General features: G+C 44.4%; 1 pseudogene; it reads left to right on the top strand.

Annotated features, from left to right (window-relative positions):
• The first annotated feature begins 2,306 nt into the window (after positions 1 to 2,306).
• LOC148511844 (uncharacterized) lies at positions 2,307 to 12,621 on the top strand (annotated as a pseudogene).
• The last annotated feature ends 389 nt before the right edge of the window (positions 12,622 to 13,010 follow it).

Consider the following 13,010-nt stretch of genomic DNA (forward strand, 5'->3'; position numbering starts at 1 on the left):
TCTGAGGATCTATAGACTTCTTCTCTACTTAAGCTACACATCATCCCGAGCAATGGTATACCAATATCAAACTGATACAGTTAACTCTGGCATGCAGAGATAGAACAAAGAGATTAGTGCATTAGAGGTTCAGGTGCACCTGAAAGTAGTCGATTGTGTCATTTGGGTCCAACTATTGCAGAAGAAGGTGATCTTGTATGCTCTTTTGTGTTTAACCCATTGCTCCCGTAGGTGGATCGAGTATCCTGCGTTCCGGTTTAATAAATATTACTCGGACCAGAGAGTTATTTTCATTCTCAGAAAAGTGTCCATTATATTGTTTTTCTGAAATGTATTAATGTATTGTAGTGTATAATATTGTTGCTAAAAAATGTTTCATTGAATTCAATTGCCTTGTTTCAGGATTTGAGAATAAATTTGCTTTGATACTTAATAGCGAGTCAGTACCTCGAGAATTGGAGCCTTACTACACTCGAACAGAGCTGCCAAGCACATGGGTAAGCAAATTGATTGAAAGAAAGCGCATCACACTACGCAAACTCTGTCCTAACATTTTAAGTGTTTATTACATTTTGGCGTCAGACGAACAGGACGAACAAAGAAAAATGCTGCATCCACTCCAGGCAGGAGACTATTACCCGCCTCACCAAGTCAGAAATATTCACCGTCATCCAATGCATCACCTAGTGGAGCAATGCCATCTACACTAGTGTCGCCCATCACGATGCCGTACTATTACGGGGCCCCTTGGCTCCCAACCTATAGTGGAGATAGTATGGAAGAAGAAGGAACAACCTTATTAGAATTTAAAAAGAAGATCAAAGCTATGTTCCGCTTATACCCTGTGAGTGAGCAGCAACAAGTAGAAATACTAATCGGCTAACTCAAGGGAGTTGCGCTTAGAGAAGTCTCGTCATGGCCGTGGGTAGAACGACAGAAAGTGTCACAGATATTAGAACAAATGTCCAACACCTTTGAAACTAAGACAGTTTCAGAATTAAAAATTAAATTCTACAGCCGACACCAAAAGACGGGCGAAACCCTTCGAGATTATGCCTTAAGCCTTCAAAAGGCTTTAAAAGCCCTCCAAGCTATTGATCATCAGGAAATCAGGGATGTTGACGAAACCCTGGTTTCCCAATCTATTGAGGGTGCAAATAAGGAAAGTGTCCGTAGTCAATTGCGGATGCTAAGGATGCAACTTGAAGATGATACCTTTCTGTACATTAAAGAGGCCGCTATTAAAGTGATAGGAAATAGTGCAAGACAAGGAGTTGCATTCCCAGAAATGCCAGGGTACTCAGACACATCCTATCCAATGAGGACTGAACACAGCCCTGGGAGAGATCCCATTGGACAAAGTGTTCAACTACCAGCTCGGGACCCCATCCAATGTGCAAAGAAATGCGACAATTAAAGCAGCCAAGAAATATCTCTCCCCCTTGAGCAAGACGGAACTTGGATTGGAGATCAACCGGGAATAACGGGTGGGAAACCACTTAAGGAAGTGGAAGAAGACCCACCGATAGTTTTGACTCTCAAGGAAGACCCATTTGCAGAAGTAGTGAGAGGAGTGGACATATCACAAGGAACTGTGACCGCACAGAGTCTTTAAACTCCGAGACCCTGAGGATGGGGGCCGAACCCCGGGGAGAGCCGGCGGAGTAGATCCTCATCCGGAAGAATGGTGGCCCCAATATGTAGGATCATGTCCCACTATCCCCATCTTGATCAACGGCATACAAACATTAGCCATGCTGGATACCGGGTCGCAGATCACCACTATACAGCTCGCTAAGTTCAACCAACACTTGGGGGATGCACAATTCTTATTACCGCCTCCATCATGGCTACAGCTAATTGCCAGTAATGGCCTCGGTATGTCCTGTGTCGGGTATTGGGAGACCGATGTGCAAATTGGAAAGACCTCTCTACGACAAGGCTGTCTGGTAACCGAAACCAGTGATGCAAAAGTAGCACCCGTTATACTAGGGATGAACATCCTCCAACAATGTGCAGAGGAATTGGTCTCTATATTAAGAGGAGAAATGTCTCAGGCAGTCTTACCCGCATGACAAACTCTACAGAAAACTATTAAGGTCATCCAAGGTCACCAAATATTGGCACAGAATCCCGGCGCTATTGGCAAAGTCAGAATTACAGACAGTAAACCTGTTAAATCCAGCCAAACTCAGAGACCATAGTGTGGGGAAAAACCTGCTCTAGTGACTGTAAAGAATGGTAGAGTACCCATACGAATTCTGAACCCTCATAACTGCCGAGTTAAATTATACCGGAGCCAACCTATGGCTAAACTGATGTGGACTACTTTCCAAGATGTCGTTAATCTCAGTTTCAATGACCAACAGAAGGAATTAATGTCTTCTATCAAGGTCGAACCTAAAACTGAAAAGGCGTGGTGGGATGAACTTCAAATAGGGGATAGTGGCACCTCTAAAGAACATCGACTGGGAGCTCTTAACCTAGCTAAGGAAAATTCAGAGGCTTTTAGCCAGAGTCCAACTGATCTAGGAGTGGTGACGGAGATCCAACATCATATCATCACCGGAGATCATCCACCTGTGAAAAAGCGGCATCGACCACTGGCTCCAGGTTTATATCAAACCGTACGGAAGCTGTTGGATGACATGCGAGCTTCTGGCATTATACAAGAGAGTCATAGCCCATGGGCAGCTCCGATGGTCTTGGTATGCAAAAAGGATGGCCAACTCCGTTTTTGCATTGATTATAGAAAACGAAATAATCTAACACATAAGGATGCCTACCCTCTCCCTCGGATCGAGGAATCTCTCACTGCTTTAAAATCTGCCCAGTATTTTTCTACTTTGGACCTCACCAGCGTATACTGGCAGATCCAAATGGCAGAGGAAGACAGAGAAAAAACAGCTTTCATCACCCCTATGGGGTTGTTTGAGTTCCTACGGATGCCATTCGGGCTTTGTAATGCCCTTGCCACATTTCAGAGAATAATGGAACATTGTCTTGGTCACCAGAACTTTGAAACTGTCTTACTCTATTTAGACAACATCATTATCTTTTCCCGAACATATACCGACCATCTTCAACACCTCCAAGAGGTTTTCCAACAATTGATCAAATATGGCCTTAAGTTGAAACCTTCCAAATGTTACCTCCTCAAACCTCAAGTGCAGTACCTGGGTCATATCGTGAGCTCAGCTGGAGTGTCCCCAGACCCGGAGAAGATTAAGGCTGTGGTGGAATGGCCTGAGTCTAAAACGGTGAAAGATGTACGCCGATTTCTGGGATTCATCGGGTATTATAGGAGATTCATTCAAAATTTTGCTCACATCGCAGCGCCACTTCTGAAGGTACTTCGAGGGATCTCCCGAGATCACTACAAGAGAAAGATCACTATCTCATGGACAATGGAGCAACAAGCCGCATTTGACCAGCTTAAGAGGATTCTGACCGAGGCCCCTCTGTTGGCATATCCGGACTATAGCAAACCATTCCGTCTCCATACTGACGCCAGCAAATGAGGATTGGGTGCTGTACTGTCTCAAGTACAAGACGGCAGAGAACGCGTAATAGCATACACCAGCAGAAGCTTGAGAAAGACAGAGAGAAACAACGAAAATTACAGTGCCTTTAAACTGGAATTCCTAGCTCTGGTGTGGGCAGTCACCGAAAAATTCAGAGATTATCTAGCTACGACTCCCTTAATTGCATATACTGACTGTAACCCCCTGGCGCATCAGTCCACTGCAAAACTGGGAGCTCTGGAACAAAGATGGTCCTCCCGTCTCGCCAACTCTAATTATCGGATCCAATATCGGAGTGGCCGCAGTAACATTAATGTCGATGCCTTATCGCGAATTCCTGGTGAAGCGGAAGAATTCATAGAAGATGATCCTTGGGAAGAAATAGAAATCCCAAACTTCAATTTACCTGAAAGAGTTTCAAAGCAAAATGCATTAACCGTAGGTACAACAGAAGACAATTCACAAGAAACGACTGAAAGTGAAAATGAATGGGCACGACGGCAAGATGAACATCTCTCCTTCCGGAGGTTAAAAAGGATGATGCTTATGCAACAAGGCATGACTAAGTCGGAAAGACAAGCAGCAGAGCCCGAATTGGTCCAATTGTGGCGACAAAGAGAAAAATTAGGGATTCATGGAGATACGATTGTCCGACAAAGTACCAACCCAAAAACCCATTTCCTAATCACGCAAATTGTGGTGCCGAAATCAAAAGTCAACTGGGTGTTAAAAGCTTACCATGATGACTCGAGCCATTTTGGGTGCCAGAAGACCGAAGCGAATCTCCGGACCAGATTTTACTGGAACAACCTCCGGAAAGATGTGGAAAATTGGTGTAAACGTTGCTCCGTTTGCAGTGCTCGCCAATCTCCTATCCATGACCAGAAAGCACCTCTCCATCCAATTATCAATCGGCAACCTCTAGAGGTAGTGTCCATCGATCACGTAAAACTGGAAACAAGTCGATCGGGATACCAGTATGCCCTCACAATGTTGGATTATTACACCAAATTTGCAGTCGTCCTCCCCATACGGGATCTATCCGCCAAAACCACAGCAGAACTTTTCTGGAGAGCCTTTGTCCATCCTTATGGATACCCCTCTAAAATCCTAACGGATCAAGGCCAAGCTTTTGAATCCCAGTTGTTCAAGGAGCTGTGTGTGCTATATGGTTGCAAAAAGATGCGCACCACCGCTTATCATCCCCAAGGGAATGGAGCTTGTGAGAGGATGAATGGGACTGTGATTAATATGTTACGAGCTCTCCCGACACTACAAAGACAAGAGTGGCCCACCTTGTTGGCCGAACTGATGTATATATATATAACAACACTGTCCATTGTACCACCGGATACACTCCTTATTATCTGCTCTTCGGGCGACCTGGAAAATTACCAGTTGATCTCCAATTAAACGTACCTGAGACCCTCAGTTTGAATACCTATCCCAAAACCGAATGGGTCCAAGAGCATCAAAACCGGCTAAAAACAGCTCAGGCATTGATGGATCAACGCATGGAGGTTGAGAGGAAACGACAGCAGGAATACTACAATTTGAAAGCACATGCTAAACCATTGAAAGTGGGAGATAGAGTATGGAAAAAAAACAATCAATGGCATAGCAAGCTGGACTCAAGATGGGAAACCATTCTATACAAAGTAACTGAAATCCCTAATGCCGAGATTCCGACTTATAAAATTAGTCAAGAGAATGGGTCCCTGGAAAAATTAGTTAATCGAGACCAACTGAAACTCTATCAAGGCTCGGGAAGTGAGCCAGAAACAAACACTAAAAAGGTGTCACCTGTTCTAGGAAATGAAGCTGAATCACAGCCAGGTGATACCCTGAAATTGATGATGAGCATGTACTGGCCGGTAGTTCATGGTCGTCTAAACCCCGTAGTTGGAGAATCAGGGGAAAATGACCAACCCGAAACCGATTATGAAGACATGTTTGTCGTGCCTGAACTCAGAAGGTCTACCAGAACTACCAAGGGAATACTTCCCATCCGGTACCGGCAATAGGACAGCTATTGACAAGTGGAACTGTGAAAGACAATAACCAATTGAAATTGTCATATGTGTAAATATTGTATTTAGCCTCATAGTTGCAACAGTTGTTGTAAGAGAAACAATAGTAGTATTTGACTAGAAGTAGTTCAGATTTGTTAGAAAAATGGATGCATGGGGACATGCATCATTCTAGCGGGGAGGAATGTAATACCCTTAGAAGTGCTTGCTGGTAAATTCATAAAATACACAAAGATAAATACATAAAATGCATTGTATTTTAATGACAGGATGCTGTAGTTGATGTGTTTACACGGATAGGAAACTGGAGGTTGCCAATATATATATATATGTGGTCATGTTGCTTTGCTTATAAGGGATCCAGGTACTGGTTAATATGTATATACAGTGCCTCATAATAATTACAGTGCATTTGGACCTGTTAACCCCTTCCTGGGGAACATTGGAGTGAACTACCCCCTCAAGGGGAGCAAATGGAGCCTGCTGCTCACTCTTGGCATTGAGGGAACCAGCGGGCACGCGGCCAAGGAGAGGACAGCCCAACTGTTATGAGGGGAATCCTTCCCCCCTTTGGCTTACACAGGTGGCCAGTGGAGAGAGCAGCGCGTGCGGTGTGCGGGAAGCTGACCGGCACGCGACCGCTAATATATAAGAGGACCCGCAAGGACTGCCGGGAGAAGTCTGCTTGAGGTAAGCCAGTGTAAGGGAGAAAATGCTACGCTTGTTGTGGTGAATAAGGGGAAAGCGGGACCTACCGGTAGCTGTGGAGCGGAGCCGCAGGTCTCCGTGTAGCGTCTGCCGGGACCGGGGCTGCTTAGTGACTGGAGGCATTGCCGGAGGAGGTCGCACCTGCCCTGCAGAGTGACAGACAGCAGGGGAGCTCACCAATGGAACCGCCCGGCCTCCTCCCTCTGCACAGAGACTGACAGCCGAGGCTGGAAAGAAGGAAGGAGAGTTACCTCTGCTGTGGAGTACAGCCAACAGTACAGGTCTGTCAAATCTTTATACACTGGCACTTTAACACTATATGAACTGCTCAGTACATGCATCATAGTGAAGTACCAGTCAAACTTCCAGTTAACCCTCGCCCTGATAGCTCAGGAGAGGTTTAGATGCGAGGTAATAGATTCTTGTAACTCTTAAGCAGGATATCTTATAAACCCGGCAGTTACAGTTGTTATAAGGTGAACTATAGTTTACCTAACTGTGAATAAAGCCAGAAGGAGAATTTGCAGAACACTTTCAGCTAACAGCAGGTCAGAGTTGGGCAGGGAGAGAACCGTAAGGTCATCTCAGCAGGCATAATTAACCCTGTGACTGCAAAATAAAAGATAGCATCTATCCTTGGCATAGTTAGCGAAGAATTTATCTATAGCTCAGAAGGGCACCGTACATTCATTACAGCATTAACATCGAGTGGAGTTACCAGTTTCTCACAGCCCATTTACAGGGAACTTAGCCAGGAAAGGCTGCTACAATTTATTACACCCCATCTATAGCATCGCAGGAATTTGTATTGTCTGAGGATCTATAGACTTCTTCTCTACTTAAGCTACACATCATCCCAGGCAATGGTATACCAATATCAAACTGATACAGTTAACTCTGGCATGCAGAGATAGAACAAAGAGATTATTGCATTAGAGGTTCAGGTGCACCTGAAAGTAGTCGATTGTGTCATTTGGGTCCAACTATTGCAGAAGAAGGTGATCTTGTATGCTCTTTTGTGTTTAACCAATTGCTCCCGTAGGTGGATCGAGTATCCTGCGTTCCGGTTTAATAAATATTACTCGGACCAGAGAGTTATTTTCATTCTCAGAAAAGTGTCCATTATATTGTTTTTCTGAAATGTATTAATGTATTGTAGTGTATAATATTGTTGCTAAAAAATGTTTCATTGAATTCAATTGCCTTGTTTCAGGATTTGAGAATAAATTTGCTTTGATACTTAATAGCGAGTCAGTACCTCGAGAATTGGAGCCTTACTACACTCGAACAGAGCTGCCAAGCACATGGGTAAGCAAATTGATTGAAAGAAAGCGCATCACACTACGCAAACTCTGTCCTAACATTTTAAGTGTTTATTACATTTTGGCGTCAGACGAACAGGACGAACAAAGAAAAATGCTGCATCCACTCCAGGCAGGAGACTATTACCCGCCTCACCAAATCAGAAATATTCACCGTCATCCAATGCATCACCTAGTGGAGCAATGCCATCTACACTAGTGTCGCCCATCACGATGCCGTACTATTTCGGGGCCCCTTGGCTCCCAACCTATAGTGGAGATAGTATGGAAGAAGAAGGAACAACCTTATTAGAATTTAAAAAGAAGATCAAAGCTATGTTCCGCTTATACCCTGTGAGTGAGCAGCAACAAGTAGAAATACTAATCGGCTAACTCAAGGGAGTTGCTCTTAGAGAAGTCTCGTCATGGCCGTGGGTAGAACGACAGAAAGTGTCACAGATATTAGAACAAATGTCCAACACCTTTGAAACTAAGACAGTTTCAGAATTAAAAATTAAATTCTACAGCCGACACCAAAAGACGGGCGAAACCCTTCGAGATTATGCCTTAAGCCTTCAAAAGGCTTTAAAAGCCCTCCAAGCTATTGATCATCAGGAAATCAGGGATGTTGACGAAACCCTGGTTTCCCAATCTATTGAGGGTGCAAATAAGGAAAGTGTCCGTAGTCAATTGCGGATGCTAAGGATGCAACTTGAAGATGATACCTTTCTGTACATTAAAGAGGCCGCTATTAAAGTGATAGGAAATAGTGCAAGACAAGGAGTTGCATTCCCAGAAATGCCAGGGTACTCAGACACATCCTATCCAATGAGGACTGAACACAGCCCTGGGAGAGATCCCATTGGACAAAGTGTTCAACTACCAGCTCGGGACCCCATCCAATGTGCAAAGAAATGCGACAATTAAAGCAGCCAAGAAATATCTCTCCCCCTTGAGCAAGACGGAACTTGGATTGGAGATCAACCGGGAATAACGGGTGGGAAACCACTTAAGGAAGTGGAAGAAGACCCACCGATAGGTTTGACTCTCAAGGAAGACCCATTTGCAGAAGTAGTGAGAGGAGTGGACATATCACAAGGAACTGTGACCGCACGGAGTCTTTAAACTCCGAGACCCTGAGGATGGGGGCCGAACCCCGGGGAGAGCCGGCGGAGTAGATCCTCATCCGGAAGAATGGTGACTCCAATATGTAGGATCATGTCCCACTATCCCCATCTTGATCAACGGCATACAAACATTAGCCATGCTGGATACCGGGTCGCAGATCACCACTATACAGCTCGCTAAGTTCAACCAACACTTGGGGGATGCACAATTCTTATTACCGCCTCCATCATGGCTACAGCTAATTGCCAGTAATGGCCTCGGTATGTCCTGTGTCGGGTATTGGGAGACCGATGTGCAAATTGGAAAGACCTCTCTACGACAAGGCTGTCTGGTAACCGAAACCAGTGATGCAAAAGTAGCACCCGTTATACTAGGGATGAACATCCTCCAACAATGTGCAGAGGAATTGGTCTCTATATTAAGAGGAGAAATGTCTCAGGCAGTCTTACCCGCATGACAAACTCTACAGAAAACTATTAAGGTCATCCAAGGTCACCAAATATTGGCACAGAATCCCGGCGCTATTGGCAAAGTCAGAATTACAGACAGTAAACCTGTTAAATCCAGCCAAACTCAGAGACCATAGTGTGGGGAAAAACCTGCTCTAGTGACTGTAAAGAATGGTAGAGTACCCATACGAATTCTGAACCCTCATAACTGCCGAGTTAAATTATACCGGAGCCAACCTATGGCTAAACTGATGTGGACTACTTTCCAAGATGTCGTTAATCTCAGTTTCAATGACCAACAGAAGGAATTAATGTCTTCTATCAAGGTCGAACCTAAAACTGAAAAGGCGTGGTGGGATGAACTTCAAATAGGGGATAGTGGCACCTCTAAAGAACATCGACTGGGAGCTCTTAACCTAGCTAAGGAAAATTCAGAGGCTTTTAGCCAGAGTCCAACTGATCTAGGAGTGGTGACGGAGATCCAACATCATATCATCACCGGAGATCATCCACCTGTGAAAAAGCGGCATCGACCACTGGCTCCAGGTTTATATCAAACCGTACGGAAGCTGTTGGATGACATGCGAGCTTCTGGCATTATACAAGAGAGTCATAGCCCATGGGCAGCTCCGATGGTCTTGGTACGCAAAAAGGATGGCCAACTCCGTTTTTGCATTGATTATAGAAAACGAAATAATCTAACACATAAGGATGCCTACCCTCTCCCTCGGATCGAGGAATCTCTCACTGCTTTAAAATCTGCCCAGTATTTTTCTACTTTGGACCTCACCAGCGTATACTGGCAGATCCAAATGGCAGAGGAAGACAGAGAAAAAACAGCTTTCATCACCCCTATGGGGTTGTTTGAGTTCCTACGGATGCCATTCGGGCTTTGTAATGCCCTTGCCACATTTCAGAGAATAATGGAACATTGTCTTGGTCACCAGAACTTTGAAACTGTCTTACTCTATTTAGACAACATCATTATCTTTTCCCGAACATATACCGACCATCTTCAACACCTCCAAGAGGTTTTCCAACAATTGATCAAATACGGCCTTAAGTTGAAACCTTCCAAATGTTACCTCCTCAAACCTCAAGTGCAGTACCTGGGTCATATCGTGAGCTCAGCTGGAGTGTCCCCAGACCCGGAGAAGATTAAGGCTGTGGTGGAATGGCCTGAGTCTAAAACGGTGAAAGATGTACGCCGATTTCTGGGATTCATCGGGTATTATAGGAGATTCATTCAAAATTTTGCTCACATCGCAGCGCCACTTCTGAAGGTACTTCGAGGGATCTCCTGAGATCACTACAAGAGAAAGATCACTATCTCATGGACAATGGAGCAACAAGCCGCATTTGACCAGCTTAAGAGGATTCTGACCGAGGCCCCTCTGTTGGCATATCCGGACTATAGCAAACCATTCCGTCTCCATACTGACGCCAGCAAATGAGGATTGGGTGCTGTACTGTCTCAAGTACAAGACGGCAGAGAACGCGTAATAGCATACACCAGCAGAAGCTTGAGAAAGACAGAGAGAAACAACGAAAATTACAGTGCCTTTAAACTGGAATTCCTAGCTCTGGTGTGGGCAGTCACCGAAAAATTCAGAGATTATCTAGCTACGACTCCCTTAATTGCATATACTGACTGTAACCCCCTGGCGCATCAGTCCACTGCAAAACTGGGAGCTCTGGAACAAAGATGGTCCTCCCGTCTCGCCAACTCTAATTATCGGATCCAATATCGGAGTGGCCGCAGTAACATTAATGTCGATGCCTTATCGCGAATTCCTGGTGAAGCGGAAGAATTCATAGAAGATGATCCTTGGGAAGAAATAGAAATCCCAAACTTCAATTTACCTGAAAGAGTTTCAAAGCAAAATGCATTAACCGTAGGTACAACAGAAGACAATTCACAAGAAACGACTGAAAGTGAAAATGAATGGGCACGACGGCAAGATGAACATCTCTCCTTCCGGAGGTTAAAAAGGATGATGCTTATGCAACAAGGCATGACTAAGTCGGAAAGACAAGCAGCAGAGCCCGAATTGGTCCAATTGTGGCGACAAAGAGAAAAATTAGGGATTCATGGAGATACGATTGTCCGACAAAGTACCAACCCAAAAACCCATTTCCTAATCACGCAAATTGTGGTGCCGAAATCAAAAGTCAACTGGGTGTTAAAAGCTGACCATGATGACTCGAGCCATTTTGGGTGCCAGAAGACCGAAGCGAATCTCCGGACCAGATTTTACTGGAACAACCTCCGGAAAGATGTGGAAAATTGGTGTAAACGTTGCTCCGTTTGCAGTGCTCGCCAATCTCCTATCCATGACCAGAAAGCACCTCTCCATCCAATTATCAATCGGCAACCTCTAGAGGTAGTGTCCATCGATCACGTAAAACTGGAAACAAGTCGATCGGGATACCAGTATGCCCTCACAATGTTGGATTATTACACCAAATTTGCAGTCGTCCTCCCCATACGGGATCTATCCGCCAAAACCACAGCAGAACTTTTCTGGAGAGCCTTTGTCCATCCTTATGGATACCCCTCTAAAATCCTAACGGATCAAGGCCAAGCTTTTGAATCCCAGTTGTTCAAGGAGCTGTGTGTGCTATATGGTTGCAAAAAGATGCGCACCACCGCTTATCATCCCCAAGGGAATGGAGCTTGTGAGAGGATGAATGGGACTGTGATTAATATGTTACGAGCTCTCCCGACACTACAAAGACAAGAGTGGCCCACCTTGTTGGCCGAACTGATGTATATATATATAACAACACTGTCCATTGTACCACCGGATACACTCCTTATTATCTGCTCTTCGGGCGACCTGGAAAATTACCAGTTGATCTCCAATTAAACGTACCTGAGACCCTCAGTTTGAATACCTATCCCAAAACCGAATGGGTCCAAGAGCATCAAAACCGGCTAAAAACAGCTCAGGCATTGATGGATCAACGCATGGAGGTTGAGAGGAAACGACAGCAGGAATACTACAATTTGAAAGCACATGCTAAACCATTGAAAGTGGGAGATAGAGTATGGAAAAAAAACAATCAATGGCATAGCAAGCTGGACTCAAGATGGGAAACCATTCTATACAAAGTAACTGAAATCCCTAATGCCGAGATTCCGACTTATAAAATTAGTCAAGAGAATGGGTCCCTGGAAAAATTAGTTAATCGAGACCAACTGAAACTCTATCAAGGCTCGGGAAGTGAGCCAGAAACAAACACTAAAAAGGTGTCACCTGTTCTAGGAAATGAAGCTGAATCACAGCCAGGTGATACCCTGAAATTGATGATGAGCATGTACTGGCCGGTAGTTCATGGTCGTCTAAACCCCGTAGTTGGAGAATCAGGGGAAAATGACCAACCCGAAACCGATTATGAAGACATGTTTGTCGTGCCTGAACTCAGAAGGTCTACCAGAACTACCAAGGGAATACTTCCCATCCGGTACCGGCAATAGGACAGCTATTGACAAGTGGAACTGTGAAAGACAATAACCAATTGAAATTGTCATATGTGTAAATATTGTATTTAGCCTCATAGTTGCAACAGTTGTTGTAAGAGAAACAATAGTAGTATTTGACTAGAAGTAGTTCAGATTTGTTAGAAAAATGGATGCATGGGGACATGCATCATTCTAGCGGGGAGGAATGTAATACCCTTAGAAGTGCTTGCTGGTAAATTCATAAAATACACAAAGATAAATACATAAAATGCATTGTATTTTAATGACAGGATGCTGTAGTTGATGTGTTTACACGGATAGGAAACTGGAGGTTGCCAATATATATATATATATGTGGTCATGTTGCTTTGCTTATAAGGGATCCAGGTACTGGTTAATATGTA

The sequence above is a fragment of the Taudactylus pleione genome, unplaced genomic scaffold (genome assembly GCF_031769625.1).
Source record: "Taudactylus pleione unplaced genomic scaffold, aTauple2 ptg000290l, whole genome shotgun sequence".
In the NCBI taxonomy this organism is placed as follows: domain Eukaryota; kingdom Metazoa; phylum Chordata; class Amphibia; order Anura; family Myobatrachidae; genus Taudactylus; species Taudactylus pleione.